This window comes from Aotus nancymaae, unplaced genomic scaffold (assembly GCF_030222135.1).
Source record: "Aotus nancymaae isolate 86718 unplaced genomic scaffold, 86718_ANA_hifiasm-v0.15.2.pri h1tg000009l, whole genome shotgun sequence".
Lineage (NCBI taxonomy): Eukaryota > Metazoa > Chordata > Mammalia > Primates > Aotidae > Aotus > Aotus nancymaae.
Genome location: NW_026988420.1, coordinates 16,699,234 through 16,725,774, shown reverse-complemented (window position 1 = coordinate 16,725,774; position 26,541 = coordinate 16,699,234).

The following is a 26,541-nucleotide window of genomic DNA, read 5'->3' as shown; positions in this document are numbered from 1 at the left end:
TATTTGGGAAAGAAAGAGCTTGCTGAACTCTGGAACATATAAAGTAGATACAATTCTAGGTTTTTGAACCTTGGAAAAGGAAGGGTAATTTTCTATGAATAATTTTTTCACAACTGTGTTTCTTATATTCATACCCAGGTATCTTAATTGCTGTATTACCAATTTGCTTCACTAGATGGAGATATGAGGCCCAAGAACTACAAATGCCCTCAAAAAGGAAATATAACTCTTGATATTTTGAAAAACACAATTTATTTACAGAAGAGAAACTACAGCTTGTAAGATGTCATCTTAAGGGAGATGATTTTCCATGTAATAAATTGTTGGCCCCAGGGAGAAACATTTGCTGGGATTGATAGTGAGTAGTTTACTAGTTAATATTTCGTCGGTGAACTGAGTGGATTTTTTCATTCATTTACTCACTTATATATTCTTTTTTTTATTCATTGACCAAACACTTAGTTTGTCCAATACTGTTAGGCATTGGGATACAAAAATAAAGATGACACAATCCCCACTCCTCAAGAAGCTCACAGCCTCTGTCAAGTAGGGGAGATAAGTATGTAAACTGTTAATTAGAATACATTCTGGGCAGAATTACAGAATGGGTTAACACCAGGTTTGCTGGTTGCACCAAGAGAGAAATGGCTGGCTCTTACTGAGTAAGAGAAGATGCTTGGGATGAGTTTCAAGGGATGAATAATTCAGAGGCAGTCAAGAATGAGAATAAGACTACAGCAATAGTCCAGACAAAACTTGGTGAGGGCCTGAACCAGGTGGGTACCTGTCGGGATAAAAAGGAGGGGATAAGTGCACAAGATGTAGAGGAGGTAGAACAGGTTACACTTGATGGCTTGATGGTTGTTGGGATCCGAGGGGAGAAGGAAATTTTCTAGATATATGAAACAAGCACTGCGGAGGTCAGGATAAAAATTCAACATGACTAGGAGAAATTGGAAATAATTTTAATAAGGCACCTCTATTCATATCTTAAATTGTAAACTGCCTTCCCACTCTTTCCCTTTTCTTGAGATCTCACCCCATTCTCTGTTTACTCTGGCATGTAAACGTATTCTTCCTGCCAAATGAGTCAGTCTCAGTCTAGATTTGTGCTGACATGTATTAAATTTCCTGTAAAAATAAGAAACCAGTATGTCATCTCTCTTTCTCCCCTTTCCTCTCTCTCTATCTCTCTCTCTTACACACACACACACAGACACCATGCACATCCATGCACACACATAGACAAGTATATAGAAGAAGTATAGTGTCACCTTTGTAGAAAATATATGGAATTACTACGCATAGAGCACAAAAACAATCTTGTGTTCATGACGTACCCCAGGAAACCATGTGGTTGTTACTCTCAGGTGTTCTTAGATTCTAAAATGAAAGATGGGACTTACTGCAGACATTTCATGCTCATCTATTTGGAATAGTTCTTCTAAGTTTTTTTTTTTTTTGTAAAATCCTATTATTTATGCAAAAGATTGGAAATCCAGAGTTTTTTTGTTTGTTTCCAGTCTTTCTCTTAATACCCATGAATTTAACTGTTCCCATCTAACATGCATGTATTGTATTCATCCCTAACACAGGCCATATAATAATACACACTCGGTGAGTGTGAGATTCATCGAGAAACAGGCTTGCCATGACCCCCTAACCAGCCCAGACAGCTGACGGAGGCAATTTGAGGTGGGGAGAGAGAGAGAGAAGAGACGTTAAAGTCAGAGAGAACACTTTCCCTACAGGCAGAGTCAAGAAGGGCCAGAAAAAAATTAAACTTCAAAAATTCTGGACTTGCTTTAGAAACCTTTGTGTTTTTTATTTGCATAGTGATGAAGCAAAAAGAATTTAGGTGTGTATATTTGAGTTCCGTCTAGGGATTCTCCCAGCCTCCTATCCACGTCATTATCTGTATCCACAGCACCTCTGTTTACAGCCAAACAAACCCTTGTCTACGCTTTAATCCACTTCCATATCCTCTCATCTTCTCAGGTCTGGATCATCCTGGTGGTACAAACAGAGTGGATGGAGACCATCCTGGTCAACACGGTGAAACCCCGTCTCTACTAAAAATACAAAAAATTAGCTGGGCATGGTGGCGCGTGCCTGTAATCCCAGCTACTCAGGAGGCTGAGGCAGGAGAATTGCCTGAACCCTGGAGGCGGAGGTTGTGGTGAGCCGAGATCGCGCCATTGCACTCCAACCTGGGTAACAAGAGCGAAACTCCGTCTCAAAAAAAAAAAAAAAAAAGAAGTTTACATCAAAAGGTCTTGATTCATAGAGGTCCTTGGAAAAGTGTTTGATTCTAGGACTGGGTCAGGGAAAATCTAATTGAGCATGAAAATCTTGTGATGTCAGAAAACAAGGAAAGACTCAAAACAACAACAGCTACCCCTCAGTGATAGGGTCACATGGATACAAGAGCCCACCCAAAGGAGTTCCCAATGGCCAAAGCTGGAACAATTTGAGCAAGAAAATAATGATAGTATTTGATTCTAATCTAGTTGAATAAAATAAATATCCATCAGTCCATACATATCAATATAAATAAATAATTGAATGAGTAAATACATAAATAAATGGGGGAGAAGTGATACCTCTGCCTTACAGGAGAACTGTAATTAATGAACACAGGAGAAATGAGGAAAATACAAAGTTACTGTTGAGTAGACAACACAATGATAATTGTTGCAGGCAAGATCTACTGGTAGTCTCAAATCCATGGGTGAAAGTTTGAGGTAAAACAGGGTATTAGCATAGTCTCAACGGATCTCCTCTAAGATAACTATCATTCACGAAGGAAAACATAGTAGGTTTACAGTGGAGAAACCTGACAGATGCCATCTTAACCAAGTGACCGAGGTTAATAGACATCAACGTCGTGCACTTCCTGATATGATGCACTGAGAAGTCACCTCCCCTCTGTAATATTCTCACTAGACATTTATAACCTCAACCTAATCATGAGAACACCAGACAACCCCAGCTGAGGGACATTCTACAAAATACCTGAACAGTACTTTTCAAAAGGGTCAAGGTCATAGAAGGCAGAGCCTGAGACAATCTCCCAGATTGGAGAAGACTGACAAGTGGTACCTAAATGCAATGTGGGATCTGAATTAGATCCAACAACAGGAAAAAAAAAAAAAAGACACTAGGAAGAAAACTCATAAAATTCAAATTAGGTCTGTAATTTAATAGTATTGTACCAATGTTAATGACGTTAATTTTCTGATTTTGATCTTTAACTATGAGTATTTATTAACATTAGGGAAAGCTGTGTGAAGGTTATACATAAACTCTCTGCACTATTTTTGTAACTTTTCCATAAGTCTTATTTTTTAAGGCCTTGGTTCGAGTCTGAGCTCTAGCACTTATTAGCTCTGTGACCTTTCTGGGCCTCAGTTTTCTTACTAAACAGTGAATTAGGATGGATGACCTCTCGTCCGTTCTGGAGAACTATGGAGAGGTTCTCACCCACAATGTTTGGCTTCCTTTACTTCAGCAAGCTACACAGTCACTGATCAGCAGTTGTGGAAATGGAGAATCTTGCAAATAGTCATGAAATTATATTTGTAGGCATTAATAATTTATCTCTGACGTTCAACTTTCCACCTAGATGCAGAGTGATGTAGAATTGTTCCCAGCTTGTTGGGTGTTAGAAGCTGCTTTAGCAGATATTATGCCAAGAGGAAACTTACCCAAAAGTCTTGTTAAAGAGAGTATTTGGACTAGAAGAAAACACAAAAATACAATATCACCTACTTAAGAGTAATGGAATTATGAGTGGTCATTTTGTTTCAAAGTTTCCTTAATCTTATCATCTTTTTAGAATTAAAATTATGTTTACCAAAAAAGTGCTTGTACTTGGAATAGATAGAGGTATTGTTGAAACTTACCAGCTCTCTAATCCTAGCAACTAGTAAGAATATCCGGGGAATGCTTTGGCAGTTAAACAACAAAACAGCTTGGCAGTGATCACTTCCCTTGACACCCTCCCACACGCCCACATACACATTTCTCTTGACCACGACGGACATTCCAGGCTCTCTCCTTCCAACAGCATCTGCCTCCCTGTGAGAACTCTTCCATGAGGCCTTCATTCCTGCAGAAACACAGCATCTAATAAACACAGAAATCTGAGTTCAGGGATGCAATACCTCAAACTAGGAGGGTTCCCCTTTTCATTATGCTATCTAATTTTGGCAAGATTTTCTTTAGTCTTTAAAATCGGTTCTCTTCCTCTTGACCATTCCACCTTTTTCTCTTATTTCAAAATTCTACTCATCAAGCTGCTTCTTCAACACAACAAAATGTCTTTAACACTTTACCTCTCCTTGTACAGTATTTGTTATAGGAAGTTTGGTGGATTTTTTCCTCCTTTTTTCAAGTTTTCTAGAAAATTTCTCTGATCAAATCTTCAGAGAGCTGAGCTGGGCATCGTGGCTTGTGCCTGTAGTCCTAGCTAACTGGGAGGCTAAGGCAAGAGGATTACTTAAACCCAGGAATTAAAGGCTGCAGGGAGCTCTGATCTACCACTGCGCTCCAGCCTGGGTGACAAAGTGAGACCTCATCTATTAAAAAAAAAAAAAAATTGCCCATCATGGTGGCTTATTCCTGTAATCTTGGTGCATTAGGAGGCCAAGGTGGGAGGATCACGTAAGGCTAGGAGTTCGTGTCCAGCCTGGCCAACATAGCGAGACCCTGTCTCTACAAAATATAAAAAATAAAAACAAAAATAAATATAGAGTAGAAATAATGCAGAAAACTCTCTGAGAGCCCATTTAGAATGGTTTGCTTTCAGAAGAACTAGCAAGACCTTCTTTGTTTTTTTTTTTTTTTTGAGACAGAGTCTCATTCTGTCACCAGGCACCAGGCTGGAGTGCAGTGGTGCAATCTCGGCTCACCGCCTCCTGGGTTCAAGCAATTCTCCTGCCTCAGCCTCCCGAGTAGCTGGGACTACAGGTGCATGCCACCACGCCCAGCTAATTTTTGTATTTTTAGTAGAGACGGGATTTCACCATGTTGGCCAGGATGGTCTCGATCTCTTGACCTCGTGATCCCCCCACCTCAGCCTCCCAAAGTGCTGGGATTACAGGCATTAGCCACCGCACCTGGCCTAGCAAGACCTTTTTATGGCCTCACCCTATGAAGTGCTTCCACCCACGTGACTCAAGGAAAGCACATGCTCTCTGAATTACTCAGCATCATTACAGCAATAAGAGAATGACACCTGGGCAGTATTGGTGCTAAGTCATTACTTGTTGGTATTAACGTGACTCGTTGCAGTTGCCTGAAGCGCCACTTAGTTGTTTAGTGTCAGTTATTTTCTTGAAGGTTGCTCTTTTACCACAAGTCCCAGGCTCTACCATGGAGTGGCTTTAATCGTTGCCTGGATTAATCCAGATAGCTGATGTTTTAACCCTTTGAGCACCAAAACAAAAAATATTTTCTAAACTGTTCTCTATGGAATTTTCATGTATTTATCCTTCCTCACATTTAAAATAGAGCATATTCTAGGCCTACACTCTTTTTTAATTCTTAGGTCCTACTTTTAGTTGTGTTTTTTTTTCACTTTTGCTGTCAAGGTATCAGCCTACTATTACCAATGTGCCTCATTGTACTTTTCAGCTACTTGTAATTTGATGTAGGCTTGAAAATGAAATAGGTGAGATCATAAAATGGCATGTAAAATAAGAGTCCTAGAGGGAAGCATGTGTGATAACCTCTCACATTAACAACATACATGAGCTCTGAGTATGATCCAGAAGAAGGAAACTAGAAAGAAAATAAAATGATTCATTGGACTTGATTCTTGAAACTGTCTCTTTTAAGCAGCCAAGTTATAAAAACATAAGATTATATTATTCTTTGAGATATATTTCATAGATAATAAAAAGCACAGCTCAGTGTACAGCTTAATGAGTTTGGCAAATGCAAACACCTTTGTAACTATTACCCAAAGCAGGATACAGAACATTTGCATCACCTCTGGAAGTCCCCCTGTGCTGTTTCAGGCCAGTGCCCATGCTCTATACACACACCCACAGGCAATGTTGTTCTGATCGCCGTAGCTATAGATTGGTTTGCTTGCCTTTTAACTTCACATAGATAGAATCATATCATGGCCGGGCGCAGTCGCTCACACCTGTAATCCCAGCATTTTGGTGGGCCAAGGTGGACAGATCACGAAGTCAAGAGTTCAAGACCATCATGGCCAACATGGTGAAACCCCATTTCTACTAAAAATGCAAAAATTAGCTGGGCGTGGTGGTGGGCACCTGTAATCCCAGCAACTCGGGAGGCTGAGGCAGGAGAATCATTTGAACTTGGGAGGTGGAGGTTGCAGAGCCAAAATGGTGCCATTGCACTCCAGTCTGGGTGACAGGGCAAGACTCTGTCTCAAAAATAATAATAATCATAAAAAAAGAATCATACTGTAAGCACTCTTCTATTAATATATCTGGCTTCTTTGGTTCAATATATTACATTGGAGGCTCACGAGGTTGCATGTATTCGAGGTTCTCTTTTTTGTTAATTAATAGTGCATTGTACAAATATAGCACATTTTGTTTATCTGTTCTGCTGATGGAATTTGGGTTGTTTACAACTTGGGGATATTCAGAATAAAGCCCTGTGAATATTTAAGTGCAAGTCTTTTTGTACATGTATGTTTTTATTTCTTACTACTTGTTTTTATAATTACTCATGCACAAAATCATTTCTTAAATGCTATTTATTAGCTTTTAATTTTTCTAACCTATAGACAAAACAAGTGAAATGTAACTGTAATTACAGAAGAGACTAAACAGTAGAGAAAAGAGCATGGTAGGTAAGAGGAACAGCATGTGCAAAGGCCCTGAGGAGGAAACAGCTTGATGTATTGAAGAACCTGAGACCATGTGACTAGAGTATAGTGTTTGAAAAGTATAGTGGCAGGAGATGAGGATGACTGGAGTCCAATTAAGAACAGCCTAGTAGGCCACATTAAGCATGCTACTATTTTATCGTAAGTGAATCTGATGAATAGCTTTAGGAAGTAGAGTCATATGGTTCATTATTTTCTGTGGAGGGAATGCAAATATAAAAGGGGAACAGGCCAGGCACCGTGGCTCACACCTGTAATCCCAGCACTTTGGGAGGCCGAGGGGAGTGGATCACCTGAGATCAGCGGATCACCTGACCAACATTGTAAAACCCTGTCTCTATTAGAAATACAAAAATTAGCTAGGTGTGGTGGCAGGTGCCTGTAATTCCAGCTACTCGGGAGGCTAAGGCAGGAGAATCACTTGAATCTGGGAGGCAGAGGTTGTAGTGAGCCGAGATTGCACCACTGCACTCCAGCCTGGGCGACAGAGCGAGACCCTATCAAAAAAAAAAGAAGAAGAAGAAGAAAAGAAAAGGAAAAAAGGGCAGGAGGGGAACACAAGAAGCTACTGTAGTAAATCTTCAGAGATACGGACATGCCATTAGGCTAGAGATGAAAAGACCTGGGCAGATGTGAAGCAGATTTTGGAAGTAGAATTTGAACTTATGGCATCTACCTAAACAAATGAATTTCCATCTTAAAAAAAAAAAGACCACTTTAGGAGGTTGAGACGGGAGGATTGCCTGAGGTCAGGAGTTCGAGAAAACCTGACCAACATGACGAAACTTCATCTCTACTAAAAATACAAAACTTAGCCAGGTGTGATGCTGGGTGCCTGTAGTTCCAGCTACTCGAGAGACTGAGGCAGGAAAATTGCTTGAACCAGAGGTGGAGGTTGCAGTGAGCTGAGATCATGCCAATGCACTCCAGCCTGGGCGACAAAGAGACTCCGTCTCGAATGAATGAATGAATAAATAAATAAAGTTTAAAAAGGAACCAAAAATTCAAGTAAATTACCAAGTGCTAATTCTGAAATCTTAATTTGTTATTTGTGGGGGGAGGATATGGGCCTGATGATTTTCTGTGAGTTATTGAAAGGTCTTTCCAGGACAGCTAGAAGAAATGAGACTAAGGAGAAATGGTAAATTTCAAAAGCAAATAACGAGGTAGAAGAGATTAAATTGGCTGGGCACAGTGGCTCACGCCTGTAATCCCAGCACTTTGGGAGGCTGAGGCAGGCAGATCACCTGAGGTCAGGAGTTCAAGACCAGCCTGTCCAACCTGGCGAAATCCCATTTCTACTAAAAATACAAAAAATTAGCCAGGCATGGTGGTGCATACCTGTAGTCCCAGCTACTCAGGAGGCTGAGGCAGGAGAATCACTTGAACTTGGGAGATGGAGGTTGCAGTGAGCTGCACTGCACGCCAGCCTGAGCAACAATCCAGGTTGGAGGACAAGAGCAAACTCCATCTCAAAAAAAAAAAAAGAAGAAGAAGAAATTAAATAATTTGATCTTAAGTATCAAAAAGTCAGACACAAAACAGAGACATGAGATGTCAATGAGTGATGTCTTACTGTAGCCAGTCTTATGAAGCTTTATTAGAAGGATAGGCTCGGAGACCTACTTCTCTTGGTTTCATATCTGAATCTTTTATGAAACAGAGAAACACTCAAGGCTTTTACCACACAGTGGTGTAGAGATGTTACTGTCCCTAAAGTATATTGCATAACAAGCTTATGCATGTGAAATAACTCTTTTTTTTTAAGACAGAGCTTTGCTCTTATCACCCGGGCTGGAGTGCAATGGCACAATCTCGGCTCACTGCAACCTCCACCTCGTGGGTTCAAGCGATTCTCCTGCCTCAGCCTCCGGAGTAACTGGGATTACAGGCATATGCCACCGTGCCCGGCTAATTTTGTATTTTTAGTAGAGACAGGGTTTCTCCATATTGGTCAGGCTGGTCTTGAACTCCCAACCTCAGGTGATCCACCGCCTGCCTCGGCCTCCCAAAGTGCTGGGATTACAGGCATGAGTCACCATGCCTGGCTGTGAAATAACTTTAAAACACATTCATTTCACTGGACTCATCCGTTTGGCATCTAGCCAGTGGCAATACCAAGTGATAGTTTTGGGAGACTTAAATCATCCCTAATATCTTCATCAGTCCTCCTATCAAGGCTCCCAACTAAATATACAGTGTGAAGAATAAGATACATGCTCTGCAAATGAAGCTTTGAGGCTTGTTTGCTAACCCTGTTGTCTTGGTTTGCTAGGGTTGCCATAACACAAAGTACCACAGACTGGACTGTTTTAAACAACAGAAATTTGTTGTTGTTTTTTTCCTCTCTCTCTCTCTCTCCAATTTTCATAGGACACATTATCTGGTAACTTATTGAGAAAGAGAACATAGAAAGTAAAATTGTGAGACCTTTCATACCTAAAAATATTGTGATTAATAGTTTGTTATTGAATACTTCATTGGAAAACATTTTCTCCTACATTTTGAGAGTTGTTTCATTGTCTTATTGACTTCGGAGTTACAGATAAGAATTCTGATTCTGAGTCTAAATCTTCTCCAACACATGTTTTTTTATCCAGTCTGTTTGTTTTGAGTCTTTTCTTCTCATCCCAGCTCTGCATGATGTTTGATGCTGAACTTTCCCAGTGTTCTCTGGAACAAATTCGTTCCCTGTCCTTGGCATCCCTTTCCTCAGGTAGTTAGGTTTGACTTTGTTAGGTTTAGGTTCAACTTGCTAAATCAATTACCATTCCTCTGTTCAGGGATGACCATGAAAATATTTAACTACACCGGGCGCGGTGGCTCATGCCTGTACCCAGCACTTTGGGAGGCCGAGGCGGGGGGATCACGAGGTCAAGAGATCGAGATCATCCTGGTCAACATGGTGAAACCCCGTCTCTACTAAAAATACAAAAAATTAGCCGGGCATGGTGGCGCGTGCCTGTAATCCCAGCTACTCAGGAGGCTGAGGCAGGAGAATTGCCTGAACCCAGGAGGCAGAGGTTGCGGTGAGCCGAGATCGCGCCATTGCACTCCAGCCTGGGTAACAAGAGTGAAACTCCGTCTCAAAAAAACAAAACTAAACTAAATTAAACTAAACAAAACAAAACAAAAAAGAAAATATTTAACTACAAGGAGGGCAGGAGCACAGAACAGACACTGCTTATAAATAATCAGTGAGGTCATATCAGTGGAAAGGTGAGTACTAATTGAATATCTGCTCTGCTTCCTTTCAATTTCTATTCTCTAATTTTTTTTTTTTTTTTTTTTTTTTTTTACTGTTTTCTACTTTTCTCATTTTCCTTGGGCTTGGACACATAGGCCTTTTTGTATTCCTTTCTTGTCATTTTGGCAGGGTTTCAGCATGAGTTAACTGTGTGAATTTAAAAGCTATGTTTAGCAAGAAGTCTACAAGATGCTTAATATCTATTATCACATTTAATTCTTATACCAAACTTATGAAAAGGTATTATTAACTCCATCTAACATAAGGAAGCTAAGGCACAAATATGTTTAAGACTCTTGCTCAAGATCTAACAGGTGATTATTGTGGAACAAAGTTCAGATTAGATGATCTGCTTCCAAAGTCCATGTTCTTTTCTTCCAAAGAGAAAGCAGCCCTCAAAGTCCACATAGCCCTCTCTCCAAATGAACGTTTTTCCCAATCTTCTGCTAGCTACATTTCTCAGAGTAGGTTAGCTGTTCACTTTTATCAAAAGCACTTAGAAGTGACTGTTAAAAATGTGGATCCCTGGGTTCCACCCTAGACCTACTGAATCACAACCTCAGGAAGGTGAGAGATTGGGATTTGCATTTCAAACTAGTCCCTGCAGGAGATTATGATTCAGATATTTTGAGAAGCATTGCTCTAATTAACATATGCCTCTCCAAAACAGTAACCACCACCATTGCTTACTGAGTTGAATCATTTTTGCTGTTAGGTGAGTCAGGTAGGTCTTTGTGAGTCCCAGGTGTTACAAGTAATATTAGAAAAGAGCATCTCAGATAATTGAGGGCCAATATTGAGAACTAAACATTCAGAGTGACTCTTCCCAGTACAGAACATCTAAAAATGCTGGATAAACTACGAACAGCACATTTCTAAAAACCAAACTGACTGGGATAAAGTAAGGCAAATAATAAGGGAAAACCAGAATACAAAGCTAAAGGATTACCAGTGTTTGTTCTGATCTCTGGTGGCTGGGACAGCTCAGGGAGCCAGAAGATAAAGTCAAAAGACTGAGCAGGTACAAGTCAGACTGGACCTCCATATAGTCAGGCTGAAGAGGACATCTCAGTGGATGAGCCAAGGCACCCACCAGATTCATGTTCGTTGTAAATATCTAAGAAGTCATACACCAGAGAGGCAGCTATGATACTGTGGTTAAGAGTGTAGGCTGTGGAGGAAATTGTCTGGGTTGCAATTTAACCATTTTAAAATGTGCAATTCAGTGGCATTAAGTACATTCACATCGTCCTGCCACCATCACCACCATCCATCTCTAAAACGTTTTCATCTTCCCGAATGAAACTCTGTAATCATTAAACATGAACTCCCAATTCTTCCCTCCCTAAACCCCTGACAATGACCTGTCTACTTCTTGTTTCTATAAATTTGGCTTTTCCAGGTACCTCATATGAGTGGAAGCATATATGTCCTTTTATGTCTAGCTTATTTCACTGAACATACGTTCTTACAGCTCACCCATGTTGTAGCATGAGTCAGAATTTCCTTCCTTTCTAAGGCTTAATAATATTCCATTATATGTATATCTCGTACTTTGTTTATCCATTCATTTGTCAGTAGACATTAAGGTTATTTCCACCTTTTGGCTACTGTGAATAACACTGCTAAAATCATTGGTAAACAAATATCTATTTGAGTTCTGCTTTCAATGCTTTTATATATACACCCAGAAGTAGATCATACAGTAATTTTATGTTTACTTTTTTGAGGGACTGCCATACTGTTTTCCACAGAGCTGCACCATTTTACATTCCCATCAGCAATACACAGCGTTCCGGCTTCTACATATCCCCGCCAACACTGTTGTTTTCTGTTTTTTGATACCAACCATCCTAATTGGTGTGAAGAGGTGGGTCACTGTAGTTTTGATTTGTATTACCCTAATGGTGAAGGACGTTGAGTATTCTTTCATTTTTATTGGCCATATATATATCTTCTTTGGAGAAATATATATTCAATTTCCTTGCCCATTTTTGAATTGGATTGTTTGGCTTTTTGTTATCAAATTCTCAGAGTTCTTTATATATTCCGGATAATAATCCCTTATCAGATGTGTGATCTGCAAATATTTTCTCCCACTCTGTGGGTCGTCTTTTACTCTCTTGATAGTGTCCTGTGATGCACAAAAGTTTTTAGTTTAGTCTAGGTTATAATCTTGACTCCAGAATTTACTCAGTGTGACTTTGGACTAGCTATTTAACCTCTCTGGGTGTCAGTGTCCTCATCTGAGGACATCTATCTCACAAAGTTGACATAAAGATTAAATAATTATTGATAAGGGTGCCAAGACCATTCAATGGGGAAAGGACAATCTCTTCAACAAGTGATGTTGGGAAAACTGAATATCCAAAGGCAAAAGAATGAAGTTGGACCCTTACCTTGTATCATATACAAAAATTAACTGAAAACTAATCAGGGACCTAAACATAAGACCTAAACCTATTAAAACGATATGAAGAAAACACAGGGGAAAAGCTGTATGACCCTGGATTTGGCAGTGATTCCTGGATGTGATACCAAAAGCACAGGCAAAGAAAGTAAAAATAGATAAATTGAACTATATAAAATTAAAACTCTGTGCAATCAAGGACCTGATCAACAGACTTGTAAGGAGCTTACATAATGGGAGAAAATATTTGCAAATCATATATTTAATAAAAGGTTATATCTAGAATATATAATTACAACTCAACAATAAAAACCATATAATTCAAATTAAAAATGGGCAAAGAGCTTGAATAGACATTCCTCCAAAGAAGACATACATAAATGCCCACAAGCACATGAAAAAATGCTCAATATCGCTAATCATTGGGGAAATGCAAACCAAAACCACAATAAGATATCACCTCACGCCCATTAGGATGGCTACTGTGGTATAATAAAAAACAAATATTTGGTCTTTGCCACTGGTTCCCAGCACAAAGTTCCTAAAACTCTTGGAATTTACTGTTTTGTGTGCTAATGAGATGACTCAAAGCAGGGACCCCCTAGATACCTTCAGGTTGGGGGTTAGTCACTAGAAAAACCAATCAGGTGATTACGTCATTAAAACTTCAGCCGCCCCCATTACCTGCATCCCCTTTCCCTCCCCAGTCTCTGGAGTAGGGAGACGGACCTGAGATTAAACTTATTTACCAGTGGCCAATGATTTAATCAATCACTCCTACATAACGAAACCAATCAAACCCCGTAAGAATGAGGTCCAGAGAGCTTCTGGGTTGGTGAACACATCAAGGTGCTGGGAGAGTGGGGTGCCCAGAGGGGACGTGGACTCTGTCCCACCACCCCCTAACCCCCACCCAGTACCTTGCCTTATGCATCTTATCCATCTGGCTGTTCCTCAGTTGTATGAATCCTTTATAATAAACTAAATGTTAAGTAAAGTGTTATTCCTAAGTTCTTTTTGTGAGCCATTCCAGTGAACTATCAAGCCTGAGGAGAAGCTGTGGGAACCCCAAATTTATAGCTGGTCAGTCATAAATATTGGTGACCCCTGGGACTTTCAACCAAAAAGGGGAGAGTCTTACAGGAATAAGTCCTTAACCTGTGAGGTCTGTGCTAACCTTAGAAGTTAGTATCAGAACTGAACTGAATTGCTGGACACCCAGTTGGTGCCAGAGAATTGGTTGAATTGGTTGTTGGTGTGGAAAATACTCTGTGTACTTAGTGTCAGGAAAAACCTCTCAGCTACTATTAAGAAACAAAAACAGAAAATAACAAATGTTGGTGAGGATGCAGAGAAACTGGAAGCCTTATACATTGCTGGTAGAAATGTACAATGGTGCAGACATTATGGAAAACAGTATAGCAGGTCCTCAAAAATTAAACATAGAATTACCATATGATCCAGCAATTCTACTTCTGGGTATATATCCAAAAGAATTGAAAACAGGATCTTGAAGAGGTATTTGGACACCCATGTTATAGCAGCATTATTCACAATAGCCATGTGTTGAAAGCAACCTACTGTCTATTGACAGATAAACAAAACGGTGTGTGTGTGTGTGTGTTCATATATCTATGAAATAAGCCAGTCACAAATGGACAAATACTGTATGATTCCACTTGTATGAGGCATAATGAGTAGTCAAATTTATACACACATAAAGTAGAATGGTGGTTGCCAGGGGCTAAGAAGAGGAATGGAGGAATTAATTGATATAGAGTTTCAGTTTTGGAGGATGAAAACATTCTGGAAACTGGTTGCACAACAATGTGAATGTACTAAAGGCCACTAAACTGTACTCTTAGAAATGGTTAAGATGGGCCAGGTGCTGTGGCTCATGCCTGTCATCTCAGCACTTTGGGAGGCTGAGGCGGGTGGATCATCTGAGGTCAGGAGCTCGAGACCAGCCTGGCCAACATGGTGAAACTCATCTCTACTAAAAATACAAAAATTAGCCAGGTGTGGCGGCGGGCACCTGTAATCTCAGCTACTTGGGAGGCTGAAGCAGGAGAATTCCTGAAACCCGGGAGGCGCAGGTTGCAGCGAGCCAAGATGGCGCCATTGCACTCCAGCCCAGGCAACAACAGCGAGACTCCATCTCAAAAAAAAAAAAAAAAAAAAAAGAAAAGAAAAGAAATGGTTAAGACGGTAAGTTTCATGTTATGTGTTTTTTACCACAATTTTATAAAGATTAAATGATTAAATTCACATAAAATATCTTCACCAGTGCCTCACACATGGCAATGCCTCAACACTTGTTAGCTGGCATTATTTATACCAGTGGCCTAATGCAGATGCCAAGCAGACCAGTGTCTTTGGAGTCAACCTTTCAATGTCCACAGGATACCCAGTCAGCTTTAATATTTAGAAATAAAAACAGTGGTCCTGAGTTCTCATACAAACACTGGCAAATTCTTTCTTTAACATCCTAGAATACCTTAAGTGTAAGTAGTATATGGACTTGCAGCCACTTCTGCATAGATTTGCCATTCTACAGGTTGATTTCAAGGCCCAGCTGATTCCAGCTGGATCTTGTCACACTTCTTGTCCTCTGTTCACATGTCCTATCATCGGCACACCACCACCAACCGTAACAAAACCATCTCAGGATGGCTCCTAGCCCATCCAAAATTTGCAATCACCCCCTAGCCTTGCCATTGGTTTTACCAGCCTTGCTTTTTTTAATACTTTCAGACATATATGCTTTACCAAGTCTGTATAACTTCTACATAAAATAAACACACAGCTATTGAGTTTAGTAGTCACCATACCCTCTTGAACTCCAGAACACAGCCAAATTTTCCAAAAGTGAATTGTACTTAAAATTTCTTTTTAAATGGGGTCGGGGGATGTCTGCAGCTTCACATGAGTTGTCTTACAGGGTAGGTCATGAAACTTAAGCTAAGTAATAGGACTTTAGCACTATACATGTGTCCTGCCTTATAGCCATTAATTACTCACCAATCTCACCAGCTGGAAAGGAACAGTAAAAATAAAAAGGTGTTAGGAATCTGGAGCAACTTGTTTTTTCCAAAAGCTTCCTTTTCTTAAATCACATTTTAAATATATGGAAACTAAGTTAAAATTACTCACTAATGTCTATCCTCTTTTTATTCATGTAACTTTCAACAATCATTACTTGTGAATATCACCTTATGAATCCTCATAATCAATTGGTTTTTAAAAAGCTAGGTAAAAAAAAAAAAAACCATTCTTCTGGTAATGTTATTTTTACAACTGTGAGCAGGGAACCCATAGCAAGTTCCTGATTCTCTAATATTTTAGAAGGTATTTTTCTCTATACTGCCCTGGACATAAAATTTAAATTTTTCCCCTGAGATACAAAAACCAAAGTTCAATATAATAAATGATGGGTCTGTGTTGCTGATTGAGAACACAGCACGAAAGCAACAGAATTGCCTTGCACTTTTTTTCATAATGGATGGCTCAAAAAGCCAAAGTCCAAACTACATAAAACTTTGCTTTGACTTGCTTGAACAAGAAGTTCCCATTGGAAAGCATTCGTTGGGAGGATGAGAACATCTGGATTCCGCGATAGTAGAGTAGAAACAGATGGTGGCTTTGTGGAAGAGGGGCTGTGACTTTTCTGCTGAAAACTGCATATTCCATGGTTTTTCTCTTGTTTTTCTAGTAAACAAAGCCTGTCTCCATCTAATTAGCTTCAAAAAATAATTTATAGTTCCAGAACTCTCCAAAAACTTGAACATTTGTATAATGGGATGCTATAGCAAAAAAAAGATGAATGTCAATAAAAATGGTAATAAAGATGACATCATTGACTTTTAAGCAGAAATATTTCATTGAATTTTAAATGCAGGGTAGAATTTAATTTACTGTGTCCAACCTCTCTTTCTCTCCACCCTCCATGAAGTAAAAGGCAAATGGCTACAACATAGCTTATGTATATGTAAACTTTGGAGCTGGACGGCCTGGGTTCAAATCTTGATTCAACCATTCCCTAACTTGGGCAAACAAGTTATTTAAGTTCTTTGTACCTCACTTGCTTTATCTGTAAATGAGAATAATACCTTATAGAGTGGATGTGAGAGGTAAGTGAGTTAATATATGTAAGCACTTAAGACAATGTCAGCACATAGTAGGCACTCAATAAATGTTAGCTATCCTATTTTATTATAATCTTGCAGCAGGCCTTTCTTTAGGCTGCTCATTTAGAAATTATGAACTTGTGGCTGGGTGCAATGGCTCATGCCTGTAATCTCAGCACTTTGGGAGGCTGAGGCAAGTGGATCACTTGAGGCCAGAAATTCAAGACCAACCTGGCCAACAAAGTGAAACCATGTCTCTACTGAAAATACAAAAATTAGCTAGGCCTGGTGTTAGGTGCCTGTAATCCCAGCTACTCAGGAGGCTGAGGCATGAGAATTGCTTGAACCCAGGAGGTAGAGGTTATAGTGAGCTGAGATCCTGCCACTGCACTCCAACCATGGGCAACAGAGTGAGACTCTGTCAAAAAAGAAAAAGAAAAAGAAAGAAAGAAGAAAGAAAAGAAAGAAAGAAAAAGAAATAAGGAAGAAAGAAAAAAGAAAGAAGAAAGAAAAGAAAGAAAGAAGGAAGAAAGAAAAAAAGAAAGAAGAAAGACAGAAAAGGAAAGGAAAGGAGAGGAAAAGAAATTATGAACTGGTTAGCCTCCTTTTCCTTTTCCTTTCCCTCCCCTCCCCTCCCACAGCTCACAGCAGCTTCAACTTCCTGGGCTCTGGCGATCCTCCCACTTCAGCCTCCTGAGTAGATGGGACTACAGGCACATGCCACCATGCCCAGCTAATTTTTCTAGAGACGGGATCTTGCCATGTTGCCCAGGCTGGTCTCAAGTGATATGCTGCCTCGGCCTCCCAAAGTGCTAGGATTATAAGCACGAGCCACTGTACCCAGCAGCTTTCTTTTCAGTGCCCAGTCTGGTAGGAAATCACGTGTTACCTCGTGGAGCAATGAAAAGAACATGGAGTTGAGATCAGCAAATGGATGAGTCCCTGTTCTGCCTCAGTGTACCCCTCAGTAAGTTGTGCAAATTCCGTGAAGTGCCATACACCTACGCACCTAGGCTGGTACATAGAATGCATACAATCAACAGTTCTTAATGAAAAATATTCATATCTGTAAGGGGCCCTGGACAATTACTCATATTCAGCCCTTCTTTTTTACGTCTTTCACAGATCGCAGCAGTAAACAAAGCTTTAAGATAAATTAGATAAAGAAACACTCTGAAAGCTTGGTTAAACCAATTTTGAAGACCAAATTCTAACTTTAGGCCAGTTTGGCATCCAAAGGTTTCTCTTTCTAGTTTCAGCCTCCTCTAAGCCAGGAGGAAGTTTCAGGAGATTCACAAGTTATGTAAATGAGTGAAGCAAGATAATAGGGAGTGTTCAAAACTCTGGAAAACTGGATTGTGCTGGCCCCATCAAAAAAGAACTCAAATTAAAATGTTTTGTCCAAAGTTCATCTGTGGGCCAGAGTCAGTGGTCAGGTAACCAGACATCAGCCTTTGTTTTTTAAAAAGTTGGTATACCTAACTCAACGAAGTTTACATTAACTGGTATCCAGAGCTGTTTTACGCAGCTCTTTGCTCAACTTCTCTTACTAAATTCCCAGATGTTTATTCAGGATTGACCTCTCTCTTGCTTCATCATCTAGCAACCGTGCTAACACCATACACATCCTGCTGCTGTCAACAGAAAGGTACTATAAGAGATATGGCTAGCTGCTCCTAGGAACTCATTAAAGCTATAGAGGAACTGCGGTCATGCAACATTCATTCAACAGGTATTTATAGAGCACCTACCCTGAGCATAACGAAATCTCACAAAGGCATCTAGGGCAGGTTTTTTCCATTTTTCAGCCCCTATTTTACTAAAAGCATTTGGATTAGGAAATCAAAACATCAGTTTCCTTTCTTAGTCCTTTGGATAAACTGGTGCCTTTCATTTACCAGGAGCAAAACATTTTTTCCTTGTTATTTATAACTAAAATCACAGCAAATCTGCTTCTAATCTTGTATTTCTGAAATTGCTATAAAGTCATTCTGAACACTATACAAGTCAGTTCAGCCGATATGGAGCACAGGTACTTTACTCAACCATATGTGGAGAGTCAAAAGGCCTTTGACCCTTGTGGAGTTTATGATCTAAAATGAACACCTACAACCAAACGTGGTGGCTCATGCCTTTAATCCCAGAACTTTGGGAGGTGGAGACAGGAAAATTACCTGAGCCCGGGAGTTTGTCACCATCCCGGACAACATAGTGAGATTTCATTCCTACTAAAAATTTTAAAATTATCCAGATGTGGTGGTGCATGTCTGTAGTCGGGAGGCTGAGGCAGGAGGACTGCATAAGCCCAGGAGCTCAAGGTTGTAGTGAGCTATGGTCAAGCCACTACATTTGAGGATGGATGACAGAGTGAGACCCTGTCTCTAAAAAAAAATAATAATAAAATGACTACCTACAACTCTTGTACACATTAAATGAATATACAAAATTATAATTGCACTATAAGAAGAGACAAAATACAGGGAGCTTATTTTAGGATGGTAAAGTTTATAAATTGGTTGTTGAAACAGAGTATGGCAGATACTTTAGTTCCACTTTTCTGTTTACTCTCAGAACTCAGGTTATTCCTCTCCTTGATTTAGTTAAGGAAACCGAGGCCTGAAGGATTAAATGTCTCACAAAGTCCATAGAGTCTAAGAGAGCAGAACTCGGGCTTCTTGGTGGGTGACAAGCCACACTTAGATGGCGTCTCCCTTTCTGCACTGAATAGCAACCGCCCAATGCTGAGCCACCAATGATGCATCTTAGAACACATTAAATGAGAATTTCATGTTAAATGTAAGGTGATGATGAAGAGTAGTATTTTTATTGTTTAACTTAATAAACTGAAGTAAAGATTCCGTGCCAGTCACTACCCTAACACTCTGGTAACAAAGATGGTTAGAATGAAGTTTATTCCCTCCTGGGGCTCACAGATTCTTGAGGAAGATAGACATGTGAAAAGCAATTATTGCAGATGCAGTCAGTGCTGTAAATGAGGTAGTTGTAGGACAGGACACAGAGGAAGCTTCTGTTTCTGCCCGGAGATATCAGAGAAGACCTGAGTAGGAGCTCACTAGATAAACAAAGCAAGGAAGAGCATCTGTGCATTGGGAACAGCATGTACAAAAGAGATAAGAAAGATTGTGGCTTCTTCTTTTTTTGAGACGGAGTTTCGCTCTTGTTAACCAGGCTGGAGTGCAGTGGCGCGACCTCGGCTCACCGCAACCTCCGTCTCCTGGGTTCAAGCAATTCTCCTGCCTCAGCCTCCCAAGTAGCTGGGACTACAGGCGTGCGCCACCATGCCCAGCTAATTTTTGTATTTTTAGTAGAGACGGGGTTTCACCATGTTGACCAGGATGATCTCAATCTCTTGACCTCGTGATCCACCCGTCTCGGCCTCCCAAAGTGCTGGGATTATAGGCGTGAGCCACTGCGCCCGGCCAGCAGACTGTGGCTTCTTTAAAGAATTATAATTAGTCCACACTATATGCAGAATATTTGTGTCAGAGTAAAAGATGTGACATATCTTGAAGGGCCTTCCATACCATGCCACGAAGTTTGGATGATTTCTGCAGGCAGCTGAAAGTCACAAAAGGGGGACTCCTTAACGGGAGAGGCATGAGCAGGTGGGCATTTTTATTTTATTTATTTACTTATTTTGAGACAAAGTTTCACTTTTGTTGCCCAAGCTGGAGCGCAATGGTGTGATCTCAGCTTACTTCAACCTCCACCTCCCAGGTTCAAGTGATTCTCCTGCCTCAGGCTCCTGAGTAGCTGTGATTATAGGCGTACATCACCATGCCCAGGTAATTTTTGTAATTTTAGTACAGACAGAGTTTCACCATGTTGGTCAGGCTGGTCTCGAACTCCTGACCTTATGATCTGCCTGCGTCGGCCTCCCAAAGTGCTGGGATGACGGGCATGAGCCACTGCACCCAGCTGGCATTTTTAAATGGATGCTCTGGCTGCCACCATGGGATGAATTAGAGGAAGGCAAGACAGAGGCAAGGAATTTTAGAAAATCAATGAAACAGTACAAGCAAGAAATGATAAGGCGGTGCAATGGGCATAGAGTGAGCAGGGATAGCATGGGCGGTTCCGTGTCCTACTGCTTCAGAGTGCTGGGAAAGGAAGTTCGAGGTGACTCAAGTTTCTGACTTGGGGAATCTGTTGTATGCTGGTGCTTAACCTAAATACAGAGCAGTTTGCAGAGAAAAAAAATGTGTTGGGATGCAAGATGGGAGGAGCACAATCCTTTCAAAGATGGAAGGAGCACAATCAAGAGCTGGAAATATATGCTTGAGAATTTTCATCCTGTGGATGGTAGCCAAATCCCCGAGTGTAGATAAGCTTGTCTGGAAAAGTGTAGAGTAGGAAGAGAAAAATAACAAGGACAATACCAGAATGGCCAATATTTAAGAGTAAGAAGAAAAGAAGCTGGCAAAGGGAAATAAGAAGTGGTACGGAAATAGGAGAAAACCCAGAAGAGAGTGTGGTCACGGAAGTACACAGAAGCAAGTGTCAGTGTCCCTGAGAGGTCAGGGAGGACATGGAAAAGGACTCAATGAATGTGGAGGGAAGAAAATGCATTTATTTGTTCAAGTCAGTGAATATGCATGAAGCACCCATTAGGTGCATCTCCTATTCAAGGCACTGGGGATAAATCAATGAACCAAATAGAAACTAAAAATCCTGCCCTCTAGGATTACATTCTAGTGGCACAGACAATAAGCAAATAAATATGTGAAAAATTAATGTATGGAATAAGTGCTCTGAAGAAAAATAAATCAGATAAGGAGGACATGGAGTTCAGGGTGGGAGAGGAATGAATCCAATGTAATAGAGTGATGAAAGGTTTCAGTGAGCAAGTGCAAAGGCCTTGAAATGAAACTGATTTTTTTGCAATGTGTTTCAATCTAGGGACAGCAAAAGCTAGACTGCAATTAATTGAAGAGTGAATGGAAAAGAGGAAGAAAATTGCTAATAAAAGAGGAGCAACGGAGTAAATAACTTCTCCAAGAAGCTTGATGCTAAAGAGAAAGGATGAGTTCCTAAGCACGGGTAGAAGAGGTGAAGAAAAAGTAGACAAAAAAAGGCTTAGAGGCCAGGCACCGTGGCTCACGCCTGTAATCCCAGAACTTTGGGAGGCCGAGGAGGGCGGATCACCTGCGGTCAGGAGTTCAAGATCAGCCTGGCTAACATGGTGAAACCCCATTTCTACTAAAAATACAAAAAATTAGCCGGACGTGGTAGCGTGTGCCTGTAATCCCAGGTACTCAGGAGGCTTAGGCGGGAGAATCACTTGAACTCAGGTGGCAGAGGCTGCAGTCAGCTGAGATCATGCCATTGCACTCCAGCTTAGGCAACAAGAGCAAAACTCAGCCTCAAAAAATAAAAGGAAAAAAGGCTTAGAAACAGATATGTTTGTAGGTTGGAGGCTAGGAAGCCAGGCTGTGAAGCTGCAGAGTCTCAGAGGCCATCTTTCACTCTGATCTGTGAGAATGTTGCTCCCTAGAGTTGTGAAACAGATGTTATCAATTCACCCCCTGCACTAACTTTGTCTTTGCTATAAATTAGGAAGAAAGAACAGAACATTTATTCTCTTTTTTTTTTTTTTTTTTTTTGAGACGGAGTCTCGCTCTGTCACCAGGCTGGAGTGCAGTGGTGAGATCTTGGCTCACTGCAACCTCGGTTCAAGTGATTCCCCTGTCTCAGCCTCCCAAGTAGCTGGGACTACAGGCGTGTGCCACCACACCCAGCTAATTTTTGTATTTTTAGTAGAGGCGGGGTTTTACCATGTTGGCCGGATGGTCTCAATCTCTTGACCTCGTGATCTGCCCGCCTTGGCCTCCCAAAGTGCTGGGATTACAGCCATGAGCCACCATGCCCGGCCAAACATCTATTCTCAATAGAGCAAGTACAGACATATCATGTGGTTTTGACTGGTTGGGATACAGACAATAAATAAATACATTTGTAGAATTTATCAAAAGAGCTAATGTCACAATGGAAAGGGAAGTTGAATCTAGGAACAAACAAAATGTTGGCCACATAGCATGGGATACTCAGAGGATGGTGGGCCATTCATGGGGCCTTTACTTACACTGCCTCATTTAGTGTTATCAAGAGTCCTGCAATAGGACATTATTTTTTATAAATGAGAAACCTGAAGTCCACAGTGGTGAAGTGTAACATGCACAAGCTCATGCAGCTGGGAAGTGATAGAGCCAAGATTCCAAAGACAATGAACTTTCCCCTGTAGCATGCTGCTTGACATACAAAAAGGAATAGGATACATGATCCCTGCTCTCAGAGCTTACACACTATTAGGGGAAAAGATATATAAATAACTGTAAAACAATGAGATGAATGGGAAACTGGTTTATGAGCAAAGTATTATGGGAATATAGGCTTGTAAATCCATTCTCTCAGGCAGCTGTATATTTACCATAGGCAGGGAAGGAGAATAAAAATGACAAAGGCAAGACAGTAATACATTTCCTTGATGATACAATGAATATCCTTCATTGCCATTTTATTTTTAAATACATATTCATTATTTACCATTTAGAATAAGCAATATCTTAAGTTCATAAGGTTATTATGATCTTTATTTGCAGATTTTTTAAAATAAAAAGAGAGTTTAAGATTCATGCATTTAAAGTGCTTCAAGATGCCAGTACTTTTATATTTTGTGTAAGGAATGTGGGGAACTAAGAATATAATTATAAACATAGAAATATATAGCTTATTTTGGCATAAATATATACTGGAAGGTCAAATAAAAAACCTCTGGGGTAGGAGCATGGGGAATGGGGTAAAAGAGATAGGAATGGAAGCAAGACTTTTCTGAATGTATCTTTTTATGAGATTTTCATTGTAAACCATGTAAATATTTACATATTTAAAGAAAAAAACAAGGTCGAGCACAGTGGCTCACACCGGCAATCCCAGCACTTTGGGAGGCTGAGGCAAGTGGATCACGAGGTCAGAAGTTCGAGACCAGCTTGGCCAACATAGTGAAACCCTGTCTCTACTAAAAATATAAAAAATTAACCAGGTGTGTTGGCGCACACCTGTAATCCCAGCTACTCAGCAGGCTGAGGCAGGAGAATTGCTTGAACCCGGGAGGTGGAGGTTGCAGTGAACTGAGATTGTGCCATTGCACTCCAGCCTGGGAGACAGTGGGAGACTCTGTCTCAAAAAAAAGAGAAAGAAAAAGAAAAAACAACAAACACTAAAATTTAAAATAGACTGAAATGAATTACCCAAACTCTGTATCGAATTGGTAATATAGCTACACAGAGACAAGAATTTTGAATGAATTTTGATCACTGTGTATTTTAAGGAGAAAAAGAATTTCAAAGATATATTAAACTTCATATTGTATCTTATTTTTAGTAGTAAATATAGAACTTTAATTTTGTGACTATTTTGTGTTATTTTAGGACAAAGCAAATATTTTGATATTATTAGGAACGAAGGTGATCAGTGTGAGGAAAAGTGTTCAAATATGAAATTATAGAAGCTAATTTGTAATGTTAAAATCTGAATTGATCTGTGCATGAAAGGCCACAATCAAGAGTTAAAAGACAATACACAGAATGAGAAAAATGTTTATGAATCAAATATCTGACAAGTGATTAACATACAAATATATAATGAACTGCAGCTCAACAAAAAAAACTCAATTTTTTTTAATGAGCAAAAGATCTGAAAAGACATTGCTCCAAAGAAGATATACACACGGCCACAAGCACTTCACTAATGATTAGGGAAATACAAATCAAAAACACAATGAGGCCGGCAGTGGTGACTCACACCTGTAATCCCAGCAGTTTGGGAGGCTGAGGCTGGCAGATCACTTGAGGTCAGGAGTTCAAGAACAGCCTGGCCAATATGGTGAAATCCTGTCTCCACTAAAAATACAACTTAGACAGACACAGTTGTGCACGCCTGTACTCCCAGCTACTCGAGAGGCTGAGGCAGGAGAATTGCTTGAACCCAGGAAGCAGAGGTTGCAATGTCCAAGATCGCAACATTGCACTCTAGGCTGAGTGACAGAGAGAGACTCTGTCTCAAAAAACAAGCAAACAAACAAAAACAATGAAATATCAATTCATATTCATTAGGAGGGTTGCTATTAAAACAAACAACAAAAAAGAGATGGGTGCAGTGCCTATATGTCGTCTCAGTTACGCCGAAGACTGAGAAGGGAGGATCGTTTGAGTCCCGAGAGTTCAAGGCCAACCTGGGCTACTTAGTGAGACCCTGTCTCTTAAAAAACAAAAAGAAAATAACAAATATTGATGAGATTATGGAGAATATTGAAATCCTGGTACACTGTTGGTGGGAATGTACAACGGTGTAGTGCTATGAAAAACAGCCCAGTGGTGTCTCAAAAAAACTAAAAATAGAAATAACCATATGATCTGGCAATTCCACTTCTGGGTATATAGCTAAAAGAATTGAAAGCAGGATCTCAAATAAATATTTGTACAGCCATGTTCATAGGAGCATTATTCACAATAGCCAAGAGATGGAAGCAATGCCAACGTTTATTGATGAATGAATGGATAAGAAAAATGTGGCATATTTGCAACATACAATATGTATGTTGTAAATATTCAATGGAATATTATTCAGCCTTAAAAGAAAGGAAATTCTGATATATAGTACAATACGAATGAACCTTGAGGACATCATGCTGTGAAATAAACCAGTCACAAACAGACAAATACTGTGTGATTTCTCTCATGTGAGATTCTCTAGAGTGCTCAAATTCATAGAAACAGAAAGCCAGAATGGTGGTTGCCAGGAGCTAGAGGAAGAGGGAAATAGGGAGGTGTTGTTTAATGGGTATAGAGTTTCAGTTTTGAAACTCTATAAGAGGACAAGTTTTTGGAAATTGCACAACAATGTGAATATACTTAACACTACTGAACTCTGCAATTAAAAATGGTAATTTTTATATGCTTTTTACAATAAAAAAAATTTAAAATTGCTTTGCTGCAGAGGGAGAGTCTATCCTCACCTTCTAAGACTGTTTTATCTAAACATCCTTGAAAAGATAGTCCAGAAAAAATAAAGACAACCAATGCTTGGACCTCAAGTTATACAGAGAAGCAAGAGACCAATGGAGACTCGTCTCCCATGGCATATACACTACAGTGGTGAGATCTGGCAATTGCCATCTTCATCAGGTGTCCAAACCCAATATTGCTAATAATGTGACAACTGTGCCTCCTGATGTGATGCAATATAAGTACACAGCTTCCTACAAGTGTTCTTGCTATAAGCCTTCAAACTGAATCTAAGCAAGTCTTTAGACATAACTTTCAAGTTACAGGAAATACAGAGAATAGAGGAATAAGTTAACACTACCAGGAAGCAATGAGACAAGTCTCCATTCTACAAGACAACTGGCCCCATCAATTTAAAAAGTCAATGTCATTTTTAACAAAAAGGTATGTGGAGGGATAATGTAGAATAAAAGAAGGCATAATAATGTGCAATGCATGAATCTTGATTGGATTCTGAATCACAAAAAGAAGGGCTATAAGAGACATTTTGTGGGCAATTGGGGAAATTGAACATAGACTGGATATTAGATTATTTTAGGGAATTGCTTTCTTAGGTGTAGTAATAATATTACGGGTTTTTTAGAAGCACAAACCTATTCTTAGAAGATATACTCTGAAGTGTCATGTGTACCTGAAAGAAATCTTCAAATTGTTCAACAACACATGCACCGTAAATTGAACTACATGAAATTGTTTCTATTCAATTTTTATTACAATTTTTTATACTTCAAACTGATAAATAAGTTAGCAAATATTAACGATTGTTTCAGCCTGGTGATAAATATGTGAGTGTTACTATC